Source organism: Cottoperca gobio, chromosome 16, assembly GCF_900634415.1.
Source record: "Cottoperca gobio chromosome 16, fCotGob3.1, whole genome shotgun sequence".
Lineage (NCBI taxonomy): Eukaryota > Metazoa > Chordata > Actinopteri > Perciformes > Bovichtidae > Cottoperca > Cottoperca gobio.
This window is the reverse complement of record NC_041370.1, coordinates 2,493,975-2,517,125: the sequence shown is the minus strand read 5'-3', so window position 1 is coordinate 2,517,125 and position 23,151 is coordinate 2,493,975. Positions and strand designations below refer to the sequence as shown.

The 23,151-nt window shown below is 39.8% G+C and overlaps 1 pseudogene; it reads right to left on the bottom strand.

Annotated features, from left to right (window-relative positions):
- Positions 1-3,186: 3,186 nt before the first annotated feature.
- Positions 3,187-22,741, bottom strand: LOC115021249 (uncharacterized; annotated as a pseudogene).
- Between the last annotated feature and the right edge of the window lie 410 nt (positions 22,742-23,151).

The window sequence follows — 23,151 nt, the reverse complement described above, 5'->3', positions numbered from 1 at the left end:
TAACATAGCGACCATCCATCCCCAAAGGACACAGGAAATGAACAGTTTCACCTGCCGGGATGCTTTCGATCACAGCACACCTGGTAGGAGAAGCAGAAATCACTTCAGACTTCATAAGGTTTGCAGGAGGAATTTGTACACTTTACTTTGTTAGACTGTTGGAGGCAGATGTTGGATGATGACACATATTGATATTTCAGGTCTTTAATGAATGTCTCTCTTCAATTCATGACAGAATCACAAATGAGAACTCTCTATGGTGCCGTTCCATGAGCATCATTTTCTCCCTCATATTTCTATGATTGCTGAGACATAAATCACGACCTCACTGACTGATATATTTAGTCTTTAGCTTCCACCTTTTTTATCATTAATAAATAAATATACCAATTCATGAAATAATTATTTTAGTGTGATTAATTTACATAAGAGTAGATCTATACTATTAAAGTGACTTTGATGAAGATCGGACAACATTTTATGGATAAATTGTGCATAAATGTAGGAAATTCAAAAGGGTCACTTTCTTTTTCTTAGGACTGTATCTGTGTATGTCGGCAGAGAAGTAACAAGAAGTTGCACTACAGACATGTCAAACTAGGACTGAGATAAATATCAATTTAGGTATGTGTCGGGCTGTAACATAGACTCTGCTGTGATGTAAAGATTGGCGATGTGGTGTCATCACCAGGTCGTTGCACCAGGGAACATTTTGGAGAGAGACTGAATTCTTCTCCAGTAGCATAAATGCGCTCCATCTAAAATCCAATTTAATTAACATTAGTATTGTAATTAACATGCTTTAAACTTGTCATGATCATGATTTTTGTATATCCTGTTTTATTTTGACGTGTTCACTCCCCCTTATGTCATGTCTAGTTGTACTTCCTGTCTGTGTGTTTTCCCTCTGTGATTGTTGATTTCTTCCTCCTGTGTCCGTTCACCTTGCCCTTGTGTTTTAGCTTATCTCCCCAGCTGTGTCTCGTCCCCCTCGTTTAGTGTCTGTGTGTATATATCCCTGTCTTTCCCAGTGTTCCTTGTCAGATCGTCATCTAAGTGTCACCCTTGCAGATGTCTCCTTGTGCGTCCTCGTGCTTCTCGTGTCATCCTGGTTTGTCTTTTCAGTTTACTTTTTACCTTTTTGTCTCTCCCGTGCGCCTCGGATTGGAGAGCCGGAATAGGTGCACACCAATCACAGCTGGTCATCAAGGTGGGGAGGAGGAGGTGTCGCCGCAGCCAATCAAGCGGGCGGCGGTCACACATCCAAATCTGCATACCTAAATAGGGACACAAGGTGCATGCATCCACCATATTCATATATATATATATATATATATACACATATATATATTATGAATGAGACAGCGAAGGGTGATCTCCAGCTCTTGGTTGAGCCGCTCCGACCGCCCGTTTGACTGAATATGGTAGCCAGAAGACATGCTGACGGTGGCTCCCAAGAGTTGACAAAACTCTTTCCAAAATGAGGAGACAAACTGTGGACCCCTGTCGGACACAATATCACAGGGAAAACCATGGATCACTTGGTTCATCATGACCTCTGCCGTCCCCTTGGCAGAGGGGAGTTTGGCGAGAGGAATGAAGTGAGCCATCTTGGAGAAGCGGTCAACCACCGTCAGAATGGTGGTATTTCCCTTAGAAGGAGGGAGTCCAGTCACGAAGTCCATAGAAATGTGGGACCAGGGGCGTTGGGGCACAGGCAGCGGCTGTAGCAGGCCCACCTGGGCCCGGGACGAGGTCTTGCTCCGGGCGCACACCGGAGAGGCTGCCACGTACTCTGCCACCTCTTTCTCCATGGCAGGCCACCACAAGCGCTGTCTGATCACAAACATAGTTCGCCTAACACCTGGATGGCACGTGAGCATAGACATGTGAGCCAGTGGATTACCCTGGAGCGGAGAAACAAGGGAACAAATAACCTGTTGCTTGGGCACTCACTAGCCGGGCTCACAACATTAGCCTGCTTCACGTCTGATTCTATTTGCCAAGAAACTGCTCCGACCACACGGTTCAGTAGAAGGATTATCTCGGGTTCTTTGGCAAGAGGTTCTGGGTCATAAAGACGAGACAGAGCATCTGGCTTGCGGTTCCAGGGTGAGAGCGTGAAATGGAATCTGCTAAAAAAATAACGTCCACCTGGCCTGGCGAGAGTTGAGGCATTTAGCCTTCCTGATGTACTCCAGGTTTTTATGGTCCATCCCGACTAAAAAAGGCTGCTCTTCACCCTCTAACCAATGCCTCCATTCCCCAAGGGCAGCTTTCACCGCTAACCTCACATCATAATTATTTTCATCTGGTGTTAGCTTACGTGACAGTTAAGCACACAGATGCATCTTGTTGTCCTCTGCAGACCTTTGTGACAGGACCCCCCCCCCCCCCCCCCCCAATGCACTCATTGGAGGCGTCGACCTCGACCACAAACTGGCGTAGAGGATCCGGGATGGTGAGAATGGGAGCTGTGGTGAACCTCACCTTGAGGCTCCGGAAGGCAGTGTCGGCCTGGGGGGTCCATCTGAAGAGGACCTTTGAGGAGGTAAGCACATGCAACGGGGCTGCAACCGAACTGAAATTCTGAATGAATCGTCTGTAGAAATTAGCAAACCCTAGGAACTGCTGAACCTTCTTTCTCGAGTCCGGTGTCAGCCAATTGGCTACCGCACTGACTGGCAGGGTCCATCTGAATCTGGTTCGCCGTGACGATGTACCCTAGGAAGAACACAGATTCTAGGAAAATACAGGCAATACTAATTGTTAAGCACAGCAGGGGACCGGGGGTGAACTGCTCAATCAAAGAACAGTCCTCAGTCGGTTGAATTAGCACGTCTGGGACCTGAGTTGATTAGTACATCTATGTTTACTGTAAACCCCCATCTTGTAGAACACAGGAAGACTGACCTGGAAGCTCTTCATGACTTCCTGTCCTTTGAATGGGTATAAATACTGAGGCTGGGAGAGTTGCTCCAGTGAGCAACACAGCAGAACTTACAACCTGTATGTGCGTGAGTTTGATCATCCTTTGCATGAATAAAACCTCGGCTCCTTCTTGCAAGAATATTGATTAAACCCTTTTATTTGATTTGGATCCTGACTTTGTGGCGTTATTAAGAATATTTGTCTAACACAATGCAATCCTTATCATACTAGGAGATAATGGGAACTTCTTCAGACTTAATCCAGGCGAGCGCCGTACACCTCCACCTCACACAGACTCAGGAACTCCTCTCATCCTGGGATGACTATGTTGACGTAGCGACCGTCCATACACTTACAATAAAACTCACCCACACCACCTGCAGGGATACTTGTGATCACAGCACACAAAAGTAAAAACCCAATAAATCATATTAAATTGTCCAGTTGATATAAAATCATACAAGTCAGTTAAAAAACAGGTTACAAATTTCACTTTATACATAGTATGCCTAATTTCATTCATTGTTAAAAGAATAAGAGTCGACAGCCTAGCAGCCACTGTGAGGCTACACAGCTAAATGCTAATGCTGTTAAAATGTTGATGTTTAGCAGGTAATGTTAACTATCTTAGCATGCAAAAATATTCTCGTTAGCACTAAACACAAAGTACAGCTGAAACTGATTTTGTATTAGACAAATTCAAATTTTGACTTGATAATGGTGCTAGATGAAAATCAAGGGATCACTAAATTGAATTCATCCTGAGGGGAACATGAATTTCTGAGCAATGCAACCCGTTCTAGTTCCCAACTCGTCAACATTGGTCAGGACCCAGTGCATCAAGCTTTGACACTACAGTCACATTAAACACATGGTGAAAAGTGTGAAAATCTTGGAGGCGGTATGATTTTGTGGAACGGGGAGAGAGAGGTGCTGTGAAACAGGATTGTCCTCAGCTGAGTATATTTTATATGCTGTCATATCACTTTAATAAATGCTTTGAGACAAATAAGAAGTTTACTGGATTGTTTCAACATAGAAACTCCGACTTAGAACACGACAAAATTGGTGACCCCGACGTGATTTGAGAAAGACGGAGAAAACAGCGGAGAAGTACCGGAGGTTTGTGGCGTCTGATACCCGTACAAAGGCCTCAATGACAAGGTATACAGAACCTGTTGGATTTCAAATCTGTATAGAAATGGTGATTTTAGGTGCGGGTGTCAGCAACATAACCCTACGGTCGTCTCCGATAGGACTAAAACGATTTGAATAAATAAAACAACCATTGATGTTGAAATACTTGGACAAAGCATTGAAGATATAAAATGTGATAAACTGTATACTGTATTGGTTTAAAAAGACCTCTGGGAGGCCCGGAGACGTCCTGGTGAATGAAAATGAAGAGCGAACAAGTCCTTTGATAAGGCCCGAATCATACTCGGTAGTTATAGTTAAAACTAGTTTAAAGTTTAAAAGACTTTAGGAAAGCCCGGAGTCATTCCAGTAAATTAAAAGATAAGTCCTTTGGAGAAGGCCTGGGTAGCACCCGGTTGATAGATATAGGCAGTGGAGGGCCGTGCATTTCACACCTAGGCCTTCAGTGATGTCCTACACAGTCCTACCTGAATTATCCACCTCTTAATACCATCATTATGACGCCATGGCTCTAGAAACTATACACTTAGACAGAAACGCAGTATAATCGGGCATTGCATCACCCTAACAACAGAGTTATATCAATATTTACGAAACATTTAGGTTGTAAATAGCAGGCATTCCCAGCAGTACAACTTGCAGTGCCTCTCGGAGGCTGTGTTTCGGGGGTACCGCTCGTAGTTAGTGATTTGAAAGTGGCGGACAAACCCTTTTCCCAGCTGTGATAGGCTCGCTAGCGTCGGGGTTGGCCGTTCTCTTCTCACGATGTCTTGAAAAGTTGGTCTTGAAAATGGCGTTATAATTATATCTGCGACCAAATCGATCTCTTCTCCTCCTTCAGCCATTGTGGGTTGAAAAAAAACAGCTTGTAGAAATCTACACAAATTAGCTTGTTCAAAGTTTGCTAGCTCTGCATAGCTCCGCCTCTCAATAGTGCGTATCCAATCAAAGGACGTGGACGTGCTGACGTTATCGTACGCCTGTAATGGAGGAAAAAGATGAAGAACTCAGAGCTTGAATGTCGAATCAAAACAGCAATCTTCTAATTAAATCGATATATTTATTAACGTGATATGTCAAACATAGAAAATACTCTCAGCTGAGGACACAATCACATCACCGTTACCACAGACTGCATGGCTAAGATACATCCAGGTTGCTGTCTCACGGCTCCGCTCAAGTGTGTACAAAGAGTTGTAAAACATCGCATCTAACACATGGAGTAGGCGTTGACCTTCTCCTCATTGGTCCCCGTTGGCGCCATCACGCTCCTCCGTCAGCAGAGTCAGGAAGTGATGGTTTGTTGACCTGTTCTCTTAAAGGGGAAGTGTTCCTATTGCTTTTACATTCAATATTATGTTTGTAATACATACAGTATTGTGTTTGTAATACATACAGTGCAGAAAATGCATAATAGTGCAGAAATACATTCATAGAGGTAGACAAATACATATGATAGTCTTTCAAGTGTGGATTAATGCAATCAGGAGTAATTTACTTCACACCTGCTAGCTGGCCCCGGTGTCCCCAACTCGAAATCTGATTGGTTAACGCCACAGTTTTGTCTCCGTTCACTTTAAGCGACAGGCGCCCGCACTGTTGAGGGCCTAAGGGCAGATTTCTTGGACCCTGGCAACAGCTGAAACAGCTGAAATATGATTGGATAAAAGCTCTAACATAAAGGCCAGACCTCCAAATCTCGATCTGAGGCTGGAAGCAGCGCAACCAAGAGGAAAGCTATGAAATGAAGAGAATAGACTATGGGGAATAATTTAATACATATTTTTGGAAAAAATATATCAAAATTAAATGTATATTCTGATGATGTTTAGGCCAGCAGAGAAGGCCTTGCTGACCAAGACCTAAAGAGAGGGCCAGTATACCGACTGGTGTTGTGGTTCAGGAAATCAAATTACAAAAAAACACAAATATTATAAACAATTTGTTTATACTTCACTTACTTTGTGTCATTACTAATGCCAGGGAATATTGGGTATAGAATAGTTATTTATGATAGTTATTTATGGCCTTTTTATCAATAAATATTATAATATCTCCAAATGCACAGCTTGTGAACGCCTGGAGTTACTCTTAGAAAAACCTGTCTAAGTTTTTGTGCCTTTGTTCTGAAATTTGAACCTGAACTTGCTAATACTTGATGCTATGTTCCTATTGTGTTTCCCAGCTCATAACTACCAGCTATACCCATCTTCAGCAAAAAAATTCAGGCAGAGTTTATTTTCTTCAAATTCAGTATATTCAGACCACTATTACTCAGTTCCATAAGCACTTGAAGTGATTCTTCACTATTTTGCAAGAACAATAAGAGAATTATCTTTTGAATGAGAGTAAAATCATGCATCTGGTCCAAATTGTTGAAGAGCAGCTTTTAATTTACTTTGGGTATGTTGTTTGTAGGTATTTTCAGATAAATTCCTCTACCCCTTATAGGATTGTGGTACGTAGTCAGATAATAGAGACAGGTTGATCATATTTAATAACGACTGTTACAACATGCGGCTGTACATGGAGTAGTACATGTACAGCTTGGTTCTCTCCCTGTGAGGAACACAATACAGCATCAGTGCAATTCATGATGTGGAAATCAACTACAGTCACAGACTGAAATGATTTTAAAAAATGACGACAAAAAGAAACTCATGCAAATCATCAATATTACAGATAAACCACTCAACGTTTTGGGAATAAATGATGGACCAACTTCTGTATTTGTTAATGCAGAACTTTAAACTTGCAAACATTGTCTAACATCTACTCTTGCCAACTGGGTGGACTGTCCATAGTGCGAGGGGGCATGCAGCAATGTTGGATTAAAATGCAGCCAACAAAATGAATGGTGAATATTCCTGTATTTCCTCATGTTGCACCAAATATCAGTCAGTTTTTTACAATATTGTGCAGCGCTAATTTGTACATTAGCAGGATTGTAGCACAAGGAAGTGAAAGCACAGCTCTGTGTATTTAAATGTGAATAAATACAAATATTTTTTCATTAATAATAATCGTGATGTCAAGATTAAAATAAAATAATTGTGAGGATCATTTCGGCCATAATATAGTCATATGTGTAAGCATTATTATAGCTGTCAGTGTGATGAACCAAAGTCTGAGTCAAGTGCAGCTGTTTGATCAGTGCAGTCACTCTGTTTGAGGAAAACAAGGGGACTGTTTGATGCATGTTTCATCAGATGACCATGGATCAATTGAAGAGGAGGTTAATTCATGTGCATGAGAGAAGCAAATTGCACAGAAAATGCACGACAGGAATGCACTACTGTTTTTGATTTGTTTTGTTCCGTCATATTTTTCTCATAAGGTTAGGGTGCAAATGCATTTTGTTGTACAACCTTGTGTTGCATAATGACAATAATTCTATTTCACATATTGTTGTTGTCGACTTTTTCCATTCGCTATTGTCTATCTAACTATTCTTAGACAAACTCAGCCCCATAACACAATTATATTGATCACGCGAACACATTTAAGATGAATGTTTTATTTCAGTTGCTTTGAGTACATACAACGGCATTGGCTAAATTCTTACAAATGAAGTCAATTTCAATGCTAATCCAGGGCGGAGCCGAACACCTCCACCTCACACAGTTGCAGTTCCTCCCGTCTTCCAGGGATAACTATGTTAACATAGCGACCATCCATCCCGCCGAGACACTGGAATTCAACAGTTTCACCTGCCGGGATGCTTTCGATCACAGCACACCTGGTAGAAGAAGCAGAAATCACTTAAGACTTTAAAAGGTTTGCAGGAGGAATAGACGATTAACTTTGTGTGTAATATACAACAAACAGAGCGACGTAGGTTTGTACGCTTTACTTTGTTAGACTGTTGGAGGCAGGTGTTGGATGATGACAAATATTGATATTTCAGGTCTTTAATGAATGTCTCTTCAATTCATGACACAAAACTCTCTATGGTGCCGTTCCATGAGCATCATTTTCTCCCTCATATTTCTATGATTGCTGAGACTCAATGACTTTGATATAATTACACTTTAACTTTAACCATAGCGTTGTTCTTACACCTTTTTTGCAATTAATTAATAAATATATCAATTCATAAATCAATTATTTGAGTGTTATTAGTTTACATAAGAGTGAATATCAATTTTGGTAAGTGTCGGGCTGTAACATAGACTCTGCTGTGACGTAAGGATTGGAGATGTGGTGTCATCACCAGGTCTTTGCACCAGTGAATATTTTGGAGAGAGACTGAACTTTTCTCCTGTAGCATAAATATGCTAAAATCCAATTTTATGACTTTTTAACATTAGTATTGTAATTAACATGCTTTAATCTACCTGGTATTGTTGTTGCCATTTTCTTCAAGAGAATCTCCAATGCGGATCTCAGCTCCATCGAGTCGTTCTGAGAATTTATATCGGTTGGTAATCTGAACAGAAAACACTTTGTAGGTTTTGGGCAGACTCAGCCGCCACCAGGGGTTGTGCCCAACTTCTGTGGAAGAGCAGGATCTATCGTCCCACTTGGATGCACGACTCCCATCAATGGCATTATGTGCCAAGCCAAATTCAAGTGTTGTTGACTGTGAGGCTTTTCCTAGGACTGCCAGGTTATCTCCTGCAAAAACAATGTAGTATCAGGAATGATACATAGGCGTTTGAAACACAATGTCATGACAAATTGTGGATTTTCTTGAATGAACTGGACAACCTCTGATCTCGGTGTTATACAGCTACTGGTGTGATACAATTAACTGCTGTATGTGTTAATTTGTGATATAATTAACTATTGTATGTATTTATTTTGCCCATGTGAAGTAGTGTTATGTGCTATATGTATTTACCAAGCTCATATTTAGACGGGTTGTAAGAAACTCAACTGACTCATTATTGTCTAACGAACTAAGTATTGATGAGACAAAGTTCAGCAGAAGCATGCTAGAGGTATGCCCTTCCACGGGACGACCAAAAAAATCAATTTGATGACATCAGCGCCAAGAGGTGTGGACACGTCTTCGCACCAACAATGTGACCAATAACGACCTGGCCCCAAGCCAACCAATGGAAGAGGACAACATGGTATGGATTAAATTCTCACCAGTTGGAGCCCGGTAGCCATGAACCTCCACTTCACAGAGTGTAAGACTCTTCTCTAAACCAGGTAGAAGCAGCGTCACGTAACGTCCCACCACGCTTGTGTTGAAATCCACAGTGTATGAGTCCCCTAAAGGGATTGCTGGCATGACATCAGCCCTAAAGGAGACAAAAAGAGAATGAGAAGCTCATTAATGATGTTCAGTATCTAGGTGGGGTTAGTAGTGTCATGCTTAAAGAAACCCTCCTGGCTGCACTGAGGTTGAAGGTAAAATGTGGTGATGAAAACTGAACAGGGTGAATATGAAAATGAGCAGTTTCAGTTTTTTCACATTATGCACTCACGCTGGGTTTGCGGTAACATTGTCCTGTAAAGAGTTGCCGATGTGAATCTCTGCTCCATTGATCTGTTCTGCACAGCAGTCTCCTCTGTTGGTGATGGTGATGGAGGTGATGATGTAGGAGTCCAGCAGGTCCACTCTCCACCAGGGGTTGGTCTGTGTTTTAGTCTGGCTGCATGAACCAGCAAAGAATGTAGAATCACGGTTTCCATCGATGGCATTGTAGGCAGCCCCGAACGATACCGTAGAGACGTGTGACTGAGTTGCTTTGCCGCGCAAGGCCACATTGTCTGTGAAAGAAATACATTTTGAGCTTAATGTTGACTAGTATGCTAATGTCTTGAGGAGTGGGTAACTACAAATCAAATCAAATGTATTTATTTACATAGCCCAATATCACAAATTACACATTTGTCTCAGTGGGCTTTACAGAATGTACAGCAAACGTTCTAAAAGAACCCCACAATTTAAGTGGGAACAATGGAAGAAACCTCAGGGAGAGCAGCTGAGGAGGGATCCCTCTCCCAGGACGGACAGACGAGTGTGTTCAGGATAAACAACATAGTAAAAATAAAACATCCATGTGATAGAACCGGTGTGATATAAAAAAAAAAAAAGGATGAATCCAGGATAATGTCAAAAAGGCTTCCCGGTGTCTAAAAAAAACCAAGACCAGGTCAGCAGGCGCAGCCATGATTCATGATCCAGATGTAAACATTAACAGTGGCAACCTGCCACATAAGAGACACAGAAACTGCTGAGCTTATAACATGCATTTATGTATGTGCATACAGATAGAGTGGGAGAGGAGGGGAGAGGGAGAGAAGGAGGAGAGCAGAGAGGTGTCCCCTGGCAGTCTAAGCCTATAGACGGAATCGGAGTTTCGGGCTTCCGGTGGAATCGCAATGCATGCTGGTGTGGCAAGCCTAGAAAAGTGAGCACCAACTCTACAAGAGCCGCCATATTGGATTTCTTCTCTACATGTTTACATTGTATTTAGCTTATTCTTCAAGCGTGTTTACATTGTATATGGCTAGTTTTTAGTGTGTAATCATCGCTCTTCTAGTTATGGGATTTGGACACCGACATTGTGTGGTGAAAGGATGTTCAAACGTTCAAAAGTGGGAGAAAGCTAAATAAATGGGCAGAATCTCATTGTGAGCTTCACGATTGCAAAAATTGCGACTGCAAGCCCCCGTTCAAACTATTCTATTATGATGAAAACTGGCTGTACTTTGTGTTAAGTGTTAATCACCAAGTGTTAGCATGCTAGCACACTAAACTAAGATGGTAAACATTACACCTGCCAAATATCAACATGTTATCATTGTGATGCAAGCATGGCTGTAGTCAATTAAGATGAGGCCAGTTAAATCTGCAGACACATCTTCTTCTCTCCCTCTCCACCCTCCATCCAAAACTGAGCTTTTCCAAAACGAGAGTGTATGAATCTTAATGTGTCAGTTTGGTGTTTCAGTGTGTTTGGGGAAAATGGAGCTTTTCCAAAACGATGAAGTAAACCAGCCCAGTGAGGGTTGTGGTCTGTGTGCCAACTGTAGTCGCCTCTTTTTCTGTGATCGTTCATTTTAAATGCCAGTGTAGCCTAATACACAGCACACCGGTTGTTATTAACCTGGATTTAGGTTGATTTTGTCAGCTGACGTCGCAGTTGTTAGTGTTAGTTAACTTTTTCTCCTTGTCCTTTGTCATTTAATAAGATGCAGCCGACACCCTGCTGGGATATTATGTTATAGGAGCTGAGAAGGGACAAAGGAAGGATCATTTTAGGCACCACATGTGCTTGGAATATTAACCCTTGTATGATTGTTTTAATTTTTTATCAAAATAGAAATGATACGATTCATTATTTTTTCAAACTCAGACTCATTGTCCTTGGATCATTCTCTGTGAAGAACATATATCAGAACATATTTTCAATGACCACACACTGTACACCCCCCTACACATGTATATTACATCCACTGGACCCGGGGATAATAAAAGTGTAGAAATTGTAGGTCCTGTGTACATTCACTCTGTCCTCCACCTGTGTGTGTGTGTGTGTGTGTGTGTGTGTGTGTGTGTGTGTGTGTGTGTGTGTGTGTGTGTGTGTGTGTGTGTGTGTGTGTGTGTGTGTGTGTGTGTGTGTGTGTGTGTGTGTGTGTGTGTGTGTGTGTGTGTGTGTGTGTGTGTGTGTGTGTGTGTGTGTGTGTATCTGCACCTGCCGTTCCCGCACAAGGTTGCAACATTGTTGCAAAATTCCAGCACTGACACCTCTCTGCTCTCACATTCCCGCACATTTCATCCTCTCTCTTGCGGGAACCAATCTTTATTTTTCATACTTTATCCCAGCTGCAAATTGGGGGCGGGACACAATAATTATAGCTTTGCCAGTGTGGTTCTTTATCACAACAGATCAAGATGGCCAAAAGACTCTCAGCTCAGAGGGCCTTGCAATTGATTTTGAAAGAGAGAGAAGATTTTGATGATGATGTAGAGGAAGAGGTTTCAGAATGTGAGGATCACAGAGTCTGACAGTGACTTTGAAGAAGAGGATGAGATTGAACATCAGCTAGTTCCAAAATGAAGACGAGCCACAGGACCAGCAAAAACGAGTAGCACTTTAATTCATAAATGTGATCTAACAAAGGTAAAGGGCAAATGTTAACCATATATACTGTTTATATTGCTTGTAATTGGGATGAAGTAACCTGTTGAGTATTTTAACATAAAATTGTTTGATTGTGTTGAATTAAAAATCCAAAAATACAGCTGGTCCACCAGACCCACGAACACTGGCTGAATAACAAAAATATGAACACAGGGTTAAGATAAAAAATTATTATACATTTAAATTAAGATTGCATGAGGCTAAAAATAATTGAATTACTATTCTATAATTAAAATGATTATAATAATTATCATTATTATCATCATTACAGTTATTATTATTATTATTACTACGACGACTAGTAGTAGTAGTAGTATTATATAAATTACTCCAGATCTTTGTCCACTTGTGACATTTTATGGACATCACATCCATTACATTATACCTCCACCTTTAATGACCTGTATATAAGACATTCTTTTCAAACAGTTAAATATTAATTGACAGCACCAGATGTGTGTTTTGAGCAATGTACGCAACTACATATAATATTTAACGTATAAATACAGATATTCCTACATTATACTTGCCATCAGTGTAAACTGACCTCGTCCCCAAGACAAGCAGCAAAAGCAAAACCACGCTGTGTTTCATTATTCTGGTTGAGACATACAAGAGAGAGAACTGTTAGTAACAATTAAAAACTGTATGATGAAGACTTTCTAGAAGAAGAACAAGATGGAAGAAAGAGATGAAAGCACTTTGTCGACATGATCTTGAATGAAAAATAGCTGCAAACAAAGTTTTTTAAAAGAATGAACAATGGGGAAGAGGTTGGTTAAATGGTCTCTGATTGGCTATTATGTGATTATTCATGTAATTATTTGTGAGCTGCACAATTTTGACTGTTAGTCCGAGTGAAACGTTTGATAAATGTATGAATCAGGTACCAATAAAATACTTTTTTCTGATATGTAGGTACAGTGGAAAAAAACAAGCAAACAAGGGATTAACTATTGGACCTTTTAGAGAAATAAATCATACTGTATATATGTAAATACTGGATACCTACAGGATATAGTGCTGGGAAACAAAACTTAAGTCCTGCCCCACTCGTCAAACTCGACCATTGTATCTTAGGTAGACTGAAGGTCATCATAACAAACAGAATGTCTACAATTGTACTCTCATGTGTTCCTAACATCCTCCACCCCTTCTTCTCCTGACTGTCTGTAAAATACATGAACACAGTTTTGTTGAACGTTCTCTGTGCAGAGAATAAATATTCCAACGACAAGTTGAAGTAGACTTCACTGGTAATTTGTATAAAGACTTAATTCAAACTTTCAACAACACAGCAATATAGTTTTGTCGTAGGAAGAATAAATCTTGGAATAATGAGGGACTTTCAATTATTAATGGACCATAATGTACTTAACAGGAGAAAAACTAACCCAACGCCTATGCAATTTAGCCATTTTATCTTCTTTGGATTGACAAATGCTTTTGCTCATGGCAGTTTTTTTTATTAGGCTACTGGGCCCAGTAAGCATCCACTATTTGTAAAATAAGTCTCCTTCCTCTAAAATTCCCAATGATTACTTCCATGTTCTTAATATTCTTAATTCTGTACCTACATAGGAACATTAAGTGTTACTTCGAAAACACTTGCATTTTTTTGTGTTTGTGTGTTTCAGACGGTCAGAAATTATTTGTAACATGGGTCAACATGTCCCAGGACTCTGTTTACTGATTGGTTACGTTCACTGGCTGAACTCTCCCCAACTTTAGTTTGCTGCAGAATCAAAACGGCTGCAACTTTCCATAAACTTCACATGGCAAGCTACAACAAATATATATTCATATAAAGTATTTGTAACATACAAGATGCATTATAAAATAAGCGAAATGCTAAAGGAAGTGCTTACCCTGATTCCTGGCTAGAACAGATGTTTTAACTCTGGAGCTCAATGATCTCTGATGTTGCTGATTCGACTTCACTCTGAGAGAACTCCTGTGTCTGGACATGAAAACCTTTGAAACTGAGATATTTATCTAAAATCTCCCTCTACAGTCGATCAATAACAAAGATCCAATCACAACATCTGGGGGAGTCTCCTCTCATGCACATGAATTAACCTTCTCTTCAGTTGAGCCATGGTCATCTGAGGTCACACGTATCAAACACTCCCCTTGTCTTCCTCACACAGAGTGACTGCACTGATCAAACAGCAGCACTTGACTCAGACTTTGGTTTATCACATTATAATAATACACTTAACTATATAATGACGATAATGTGTGAATTATCCCCGGATAAATAAATAAAATATTTCTGTTTCTGATTCTGGAATCACGTGCGCATATATTTGGGAATCTAAGGTGCATACCAACCCACAAATTGTGAAATAATCCCTGAAATAAAGACTGCACTGATCAAACAAGTACGATGTTGTGGGAGTGGCGCTGGACTCTGGCGGCGGTGTCAGTGACCAGGATGCTGTACAAGGGTCAGCTTGGATAATATCTCCCACCCACTCCATGAATCTGCAGGTCAAACACAGAAGTAAGTGCAAGACTCATTCCACGAGATGCGCCACAGGAAGTCATTTCTGCCTGTGGCCATCAAACTCTTTAACTCCTCCCTCAGAGCGCCCTGGAAATGATTTACCCCGTCAGCAGCAATAACCCCATCAATTCTACAGGACTATACTTATACTACTTGTGCAACTATTTAACGGTGCAATACTCTTGTTGTATATATGTAAATATATTTTTGTTATATAATCTATTATAATGTGCACATTTTTATTTTGACTTCTCTATATTTATATAAATATTTTTGTTTTATTCTAAAATGGAGCAACTGTGATGAAATCTAATATCCCCTGGGGTTAAATAAAGTATTTCTGATTCTGGTATCACACGCACATATATTTGGGTATCTGATGTGCATACCAACCCACAAAGTGAAATAAAATAATCAGTCAGTTTTTGCTGCCACTTCTATGCAGACGTTTGATAAATGTGTAAATGTCTGAATCATGTATCAATAAAATACTTTTCCTGGTATGTAGGTACAGTTAAAAGAAAGCAATAGATTAACTATTGGACATTTTAGAGAAAAGGAAGAATAAATCATACTATATATGGAAATATTAGATATTCTACAGGACACAGCACTGTGATATGTGTATATATATATAGTATAGTATATATATATATATATTATATGTATATATATATGTATATAATATTGTATATAATAATATATATATCTATGTATATATATATGTATAATATATATATGTATATGTATATATATATATGTATTATTATATGTTATATATTATATAGTTATATATAATAGATATATAGTATATATATATATATATATATATCTCTATCTCTCTGTCTATCTCTCTGTCTCTCTCTCTCTCTCTCTTGTCTCTCTCTCTGTCTGTCTCTTGTCTCTCTCTCTCTCTCTCTCCGTCTCTCTCTCTCTCTCTATCTCTCCCTCTCTCTCTCTCTCTCTCTCTCCTCTCTCTCTCTCTCTCTGTGTCTGTCTCTCTCCTCTCTCTCTCTCTCTCTGTCTCTCATCTCTGTCTCTCTCTCTCTCTATGTCTCTCTCTCTCTCTGTCTTCTCTCTACCTCTCCCTCTCTCTCTCTCTCTATATTACATATATATATATATATATATATACATATATACATATATATATATATATATATATACATATATATATATATACATATATATATATATATATACATATACATATACATATACATATATATGCTGTTGTGAAGTAAATAAACTCCTGATTGTATTGTGTCACACTTAATGATTATCACATGTACTCGTCCACCTCAATCAAAATGTATTATTGCACAACATGTATTTCTGCACAAATGTATAATGAGCACTATATTAGTTATGAATGTGAAGCACTGTAGGTTCTCTTCCATCTCGTCACAACAAGACTGCCCATCAAGGGGCATAACCGCGCCAACATGGACCAATGAGAGACGACGACACCCTTCTGTAGAGAATATAGCAAAATGTTTATGATGTTTTTGTATCACTTTCACTTTTACCAACAGACAGCTAACTGGCTCTTTATTGATTCGGACTGTGGACTTGGTGTGTGAAAGTGTCCTCGGCTGAGGGTATTTTTGAAATGCTGTCATCATCACTTTAAATAAATAATTATCTTGATCATCTAGAGGTTTACTGGATTCTTTTGAAAGGCAATCACAGCGCCCTTTGGGCTTCAAAACCCAACACTGTACATAATAATACTACCAAAACTGTGGGGTGATAATATGGTTAAACATTCTTAAAACGTATATGTTATTGAAGAATATATCAAAAACTTGTTGTGTTGCCAAAATGTTGACAGGTGTATTCACCACCAAATCTGACTAACTAGTTCTGGTAAATTAAACTTTAAATTCAAAGAAAGGGTTTGATTCAGACCAATAATGATGAAATGAAAGGAAAAATACCCTGTGTTAATGTTTTTGATTGTAATTCAGTATTAATGATGTACAGTTTTATCCTACACGGCGAAACATAATATGTATGCACTAAGTAGGGACATCAAAAATCCCAATGCAATCTCTATCATACTAAGAGATAATGGGAATTTCTTCAGACTTAATCCAGGCGAGAGCCGTACACCTCCACCTCACACAGACTCAGGAACTCCTCTCGTCCTGGGATGACTATGTTGACGTAGCGACCGTCCATTCCCTTACAATCGAACTCACCGACACCACCTGCAGGGATACTTGTGATCACAGCACACCTGGCAGAAGAAGCAGAAATGGTGTTATTGACTCCAAAAAAGATTGATTTGTTGCTTTAACAAAGGGCACAAAGCTTTAATAAAATCATACTTTCAAAAGTAAAAACCAGATAAATCAGATTAAATTGTCCAGTTGATATAAAATCATACAAGTCAGTTAAAAAACAGGTTACAAATGGGTCATTTTACGTGCACGTCTGGGTTTATTAGGTCAGATATATAGCTTGGGGCTAAGCAGGCTTTGTAAGTGATTAAAATAAGCAATAAGATATTATGTTTTGGTCTCCACCAATTCTTTAGGGTAATATCTGGCTCTTTAGCCTCTAAATGCTCCACTCTGTTCATCAGCTAGTTACTAACTGTGTGTGTCTGCAGTTTGGGGATGAGCTTCTTAAAGTGGGTTTATCAGAGAGCAGCCACTGTGAGGCTACACAGCTAAATGCTAACGTCAGCATGCTAAAATGCTAATGCTGTTAAAATGTTGATGTTTAGCAGGTAATGTTAACCATCTTAGTGTTAGCATGCAAAACTATTCTCGTTAGCACTAAACACAAAGTACAGCTGAAACTGATGGGAATGTCATTAGTGTTGCAGGTATTAAAGTCCATTTAGTATTAGACAAATACAAATTTTGACCCGATAATGGTGCTAGATGAAAATCAAGGGATCACCAAATTGAATTCATCCCGAGGGGAACATGAATTTCTGAGCAATGCAACCCGTTCTAGTTCCCAACTCGTCACATAGTGACACTTGGTCAGGTCACTTGGTTAGGCTTAGATAAATATTAGACCCTCAGAGCATTTGTTTTGATGGTCTAATACTGACACGGGTGCATTGACATTGTAGTTACTTGAAAGCCCATGCATCTCATAAAGATTCTAAAGGATGCCTTGTGTGTCGGTATCAGACACTGAGGGGCGTGTTGAGGTGGTATTTGACGCCTGGGTGATGAGACTGGGCTGGGACAAAATGTTACAGCAATCCATCAAACAGTTGTTGAGATGTATCAGTCCCAACAAAGCATTGGACCGGCCGCTAGAGTGGCTAAAAAATATTGATAAGAGAAGCTGTAAAGTATGTTGTGGTAAAATACAAAATACAAATGTACCTATGTAAATGAAGAAACCAGGAGACTGTAAGCTACCTGGTATTGTTGTTGCCAAAGTATGCCAGAGAATCTCCAATGCGGATCTCAGCTCCATCGAGTCGTTCTGGGTTATCCTCTCGGTTGGTTAGTTGGACAGAAAATACTTTGTGAGTTTTGATCAGATCCAGTCGCCACCAGGGTTTGATGTTGTTTTTTGTGTGAGAGCAGGAACCGTCCTCCCACGTGCCGCTAGGATTCCCATCTATGGCATTATATGCAGTGCCAAAAGAAAACAGTGATGACTGTGTGGCTTTTCCTTGGAGTGCCAGATTCTCTCCTGTAAAGAAAATGTAGTCACAGCACTGATACATAGACATTTAAAACATAGTAACATCAGGAAGAATTGTGGATTTTCTTAAATGTGTCACATTCTGTGGCAGGTTTAATAGTGGCAACCTGCCAGATGTCTTGGCCTCTGCTTCACGGATCTACACCATTTCTTAATCGTCTCTGGCAAGCAACCTTTATGGAAGAGCAATACTACTTTCACTACTTAGCACTTCTTGTTGCTTTTTTATACAGATATGCTTGCCTAGCCTGCCTTGCGTTCACTGTGGCAAATAGCTGTTATTTACAAACAGTGGCCAAATAGGAATTTGTTGCATGTGTGCCATGCTGCAGCACTCGTAAGTTATTCTAACCTATTTTGAAGTTCGTCTCAATAGGACAAACATTGAGCAGCATTGACAGAGTTGTATGATATTCTGATGATAATAAGAGTCATGTTGAGGGTTTCCTGCAGGCTGGGCAACCTCTGATCTCTGTGTTATATAGCTACTTATAATAAGCTATACAACACAGAGATACAACATGGTATAGATTAAATTCTCACCAGTTGGAGCCCGGTAGCCATAAACCTCCACTTCACAGAGTGTAAGAGTCTTCTCTAAACCAGGTAGAAGCACAGTCACGTGACGTCCCTCCACTGTCGTGTTGAAATTCAGAGTGTCTGAGCCCCCTTTAGGGATTGCTTGAACGGTACCTGCCCTAAAAGAGACACAAAAAGAGAATGAGAAGCTCATTAATGATGTTCAGTATCTAGGTGGGGTGAGTAGTGTCATGCTTAAAGAAACCCTCCTGGCTGCACTGAGGTTGAAGGTAAAATGTGGTGAAAACTGAACAGGGTGAATATGAAAATGAGCAGTTTCAGTTTTTCCACATTATGCACCCACACTGGGTTTGTGGCACCATTGTCCTGTAAAGAGTTGCCGATGTGAATCTCTGCTCCATTGATCTGTTCTGCACAGCAGTCTCCTCTGTTGGTGATGGTGATGGAGGTGACGATGTAGGAGTCCAGCAGGTCCACTCTCCACCAGGGGTCGGTCTGTGTTCCAGTCTGACTGCATGAACCGCCAAAGAATGTAGAATCACGGTTTCCATCGATGGCATTGTAGGCAGCCCCGAACGATAGCGTGGAGACGTGTGACTGAGTTGCTTTGCCGCGCAAGGCCACATTGTCTGTGAAAGAAATACATTTTGAGCTTAATGTTGACTACTAACTGGTAACTTGAAATCAAATCAAATTTATTTACATAGCCCAATATCACAAATTTCACATTTGGCTCAGTGGACTTTACAGACTGTACAGGATACGACACCCTCTGTCCTTAGACCCACGCACCGCACAAGAAAAAACTTCCTAAAATAACTCCACAATTAAAGGGGGAACAATGGAAGAAACATCAGGGAGAGCAACTGAGGAGGGATCCCTCTCCCAGGACAGACAGACGAGCAATAGATGTTGTGTGTACAGGATAAACAACATAGTACAAATACAACATCCGTGTGACAGAACTGATGGAGTGATCAAAAATAAATAAATAAAAAAGGATGAATCCAGTATAATGTCAAAAAGGCTTCCCGGTGACTCCAAAAAAAAAAATATATATATATATATATATATAATGTATATATAAACGTGGGCGTCAGGCAGGACCAGGACAGCAGGTGCAGCCATGATTCATGATCCAGATTTAAACATTAATAGTGGCAACCTGCCACATAAGAGACAGAAACTCTGGGAATAATGCCCCGGATGCTGAGTTAGTAACATACATTTACATACATGCATACAGATAGAGAGGGAGAGGAGGAGAGAGAAAGAGAAGGAGGAGAGTGGAAGAGAAGGAGGAGAGAGGTGTCCCCCAGCAGTCTAAGCCTATAGCAGCATAACTAGGGGCTGGTTAAAGGCAAGCCTGTGCCAGCCCTAGCTATAAGCTTTATCAATAAGGAAAGTCTTTAGCCTGCTCCTAAATGTGGAGAGGGTGTCTGCCTCCCGAGCGGGTTTGTTAAAACTGACTTCTTTCACACCCAAAGATTTCTTTCATTTTCAACCTTTTCATCTTCACCTTCTCATCTAACTCTCAGCAAGAGGTTCCCCTTTTACTTTTCATCCAGTGCCATCATCAGGTCACGTCTTTAATTTGTTCAATGCTTTGGTTTATGACAGAATACCTACAAAACTAATTCCCATTAGCCTCATGCAGCAGTACTTTGTGTTTAGTGTTAATTACTAGTAGTAGTAGTAGTAGTAGTAGTAGTAGTAGGTGACAGAACAGACTTTTATTGTCACCACATCCATTACATTATACCTCCACCTTTAATGACCTGTATAGAATACATTATTTTCAAACAGCTAAATATTAAATGACAGCACCAGATGTGTGTTTTGAGCAATGTAAATACAGATATCCCTACATTATACTTACCATAAGTATAAATTGAGCTTGTCAGCAAGACGAGCAGCAAAAGCAAAACCACGCTGTGTTTCATTATTCTGAGACAAGAGAGAGAACTGTTAATAACAATTCAAACTAATATTCATAATTGTTCCTGTACCTACATAGGAAACAGTAAATATTTTATTAGTGCCTTATTCATACAACAAAATGACACTAGATGATGCTGTATAATTAAGTTTTATGTGGATAACACTTACATTTTCTGTGTTCGTGTGTTTCAGACGGTCAGAAATTATTTGTAACATGTGTCAACATGTCCCAGGAGTCTGTTTACTGATTGACGGACTGATACGTTCACTGGCTGAACTCTCCCCAACTTTAGTTGCAGAATCAAAACGGCTGCAACTTTCCATAAACATCACATGGCAAGATACAACAAACATATATATTCATACAATGTATTTGTAACATACAAGATGCATTATAAAATAAGAGAAATGCTAAAAGAAGTGCTTACCCTGATTCCTGGCTAGAACAGATGTTTTAACTCTGGAGCTCAATGATCTCTGATTTTGCTGATTAGACTTTCAGTTGCAGCTTCACCCTGAAAGAACTCCATGAAAACCCTTGAAACTGAGATATTTATCTAAAATCTCCCTCTACAGTCGATCAATAACAAAGATCCAATCACAACATCTGGGGGAGTCACCCTCATGCACATGAATTAACCCCCTCTTCAGTTGATCCATGGTCATCTGAGGTCATCTTGCTTTCCGTACACGGAGTGACTGCACTGATCAAACAGCAGCACTTGACTCAGACTTTGGTTTATCACATTGACAGTTATAATAATACACTTAACTATATAAGGACGATAATGTGTGAATTATCACCGGGGATAAATAAAGTATTTCTGATTCTGATTCTGGGATCAGATGCACATATATTTGGGAATCTAAGGTGCATACCAACCCACAAAATATATGAAAATATATGAAATAATCCCTGAAATAATGTTTTGATTCAGACCAATAATGATGAAATGAAATTAACAATAGACTGTGTTAATGTTTTTAATGTAATTCAGTATTATTAACAGTTTTACGGTACACCAAAAAAACAGCCTTAGGAAGTAAAACATAATTTGTATGCACTAAGTAGGGACCTAAAACTCTCCCCAATGCAATCTCTATCATACTAGGAGATAATGGGAATTTCTTCAGACTACACAGACTCAGGAACTCCTCTCGTCCTGGGATGACTATGTTGACGTAGCGACCGTCCATCCCCTTACAATCGAACTCACCGACACCACCTGCAGGGATACTTGTGATCACAGCACACCTGGCAGAAGAAGCAGAAATGTTTGTTCATTTTTTGTTTTGGTCTTGAGGGTAATATCTGGCTCTTTAGCCTCTAAATGCTCCACTCTGTTCACCAGCTAGTTACTAACTGTGTGTGTCTGCAGTTTGGTGCTGAGCAACTTAAAGTGGGTTTATCAGAGAGCAGCCACTGTGAGGCTACACAGCTAAATGCTAACGTCAGCATGCTAAAATGCTAAAGCTGTTAAAATTAACCATCTTAGTGTTAGCATGCAAAAATATTGTCGTTAGCACTAAACACAAAGTACAGCTGAAACTGATGGGAATGTCATTAGTTTTGCAGGTCTTAAAGTCCATTTAGTATTAGACAAATTACAAATTTTGACCCGATAATGGTGCTAGATGAAAAGTTAAGGGATCACCAAATTTAATTCATCCCGAGGGGAACATGAATTTCTGAGCAATGCAACCCGTTCTAGTTCCCAACTCGTCACATTGTGACACACTATTCCTGCTAAAACATACCGACATCCACATATTTCTTTTATAACGAAAACGTCATACATACTCTCAGATTATATTTACCATAAATGGAGGCTGAGCACAGGAGGAGCAGCAGAAGGAAAACACTGAGTTTCATCATCCTGGTTGAGACAGAGGATAGTCATTAATAGATCATATTTAAAATAAATAAAAACACTTTCTTTGTCGTTATTACTGTTAGAAATGCATCATATAAGACTTGCAGAGCAGTGATTATACATTCAACATCAAGATAAGATAGAAGATAGAAGATGTCTTTATCCCGAAGGAAATTGTTATATAGTATATAACATATATAGTATAAGTATTAAGTAGTGGTTACATTTCACAATTGGGATTAAGGTTTAAAATATTGTGGCTCTTAATTGCCACCCTATGCTGCAGAGGTGCATAACAAATATTAGTATTAGTATTATTTCAGGCAGGTAAGAGAGCAGGACACACAGATATTAATGTACTAAGACGATCTGATGCAACAAAGAAGTTAAAAGTGTTACATGGAGCCCCCGA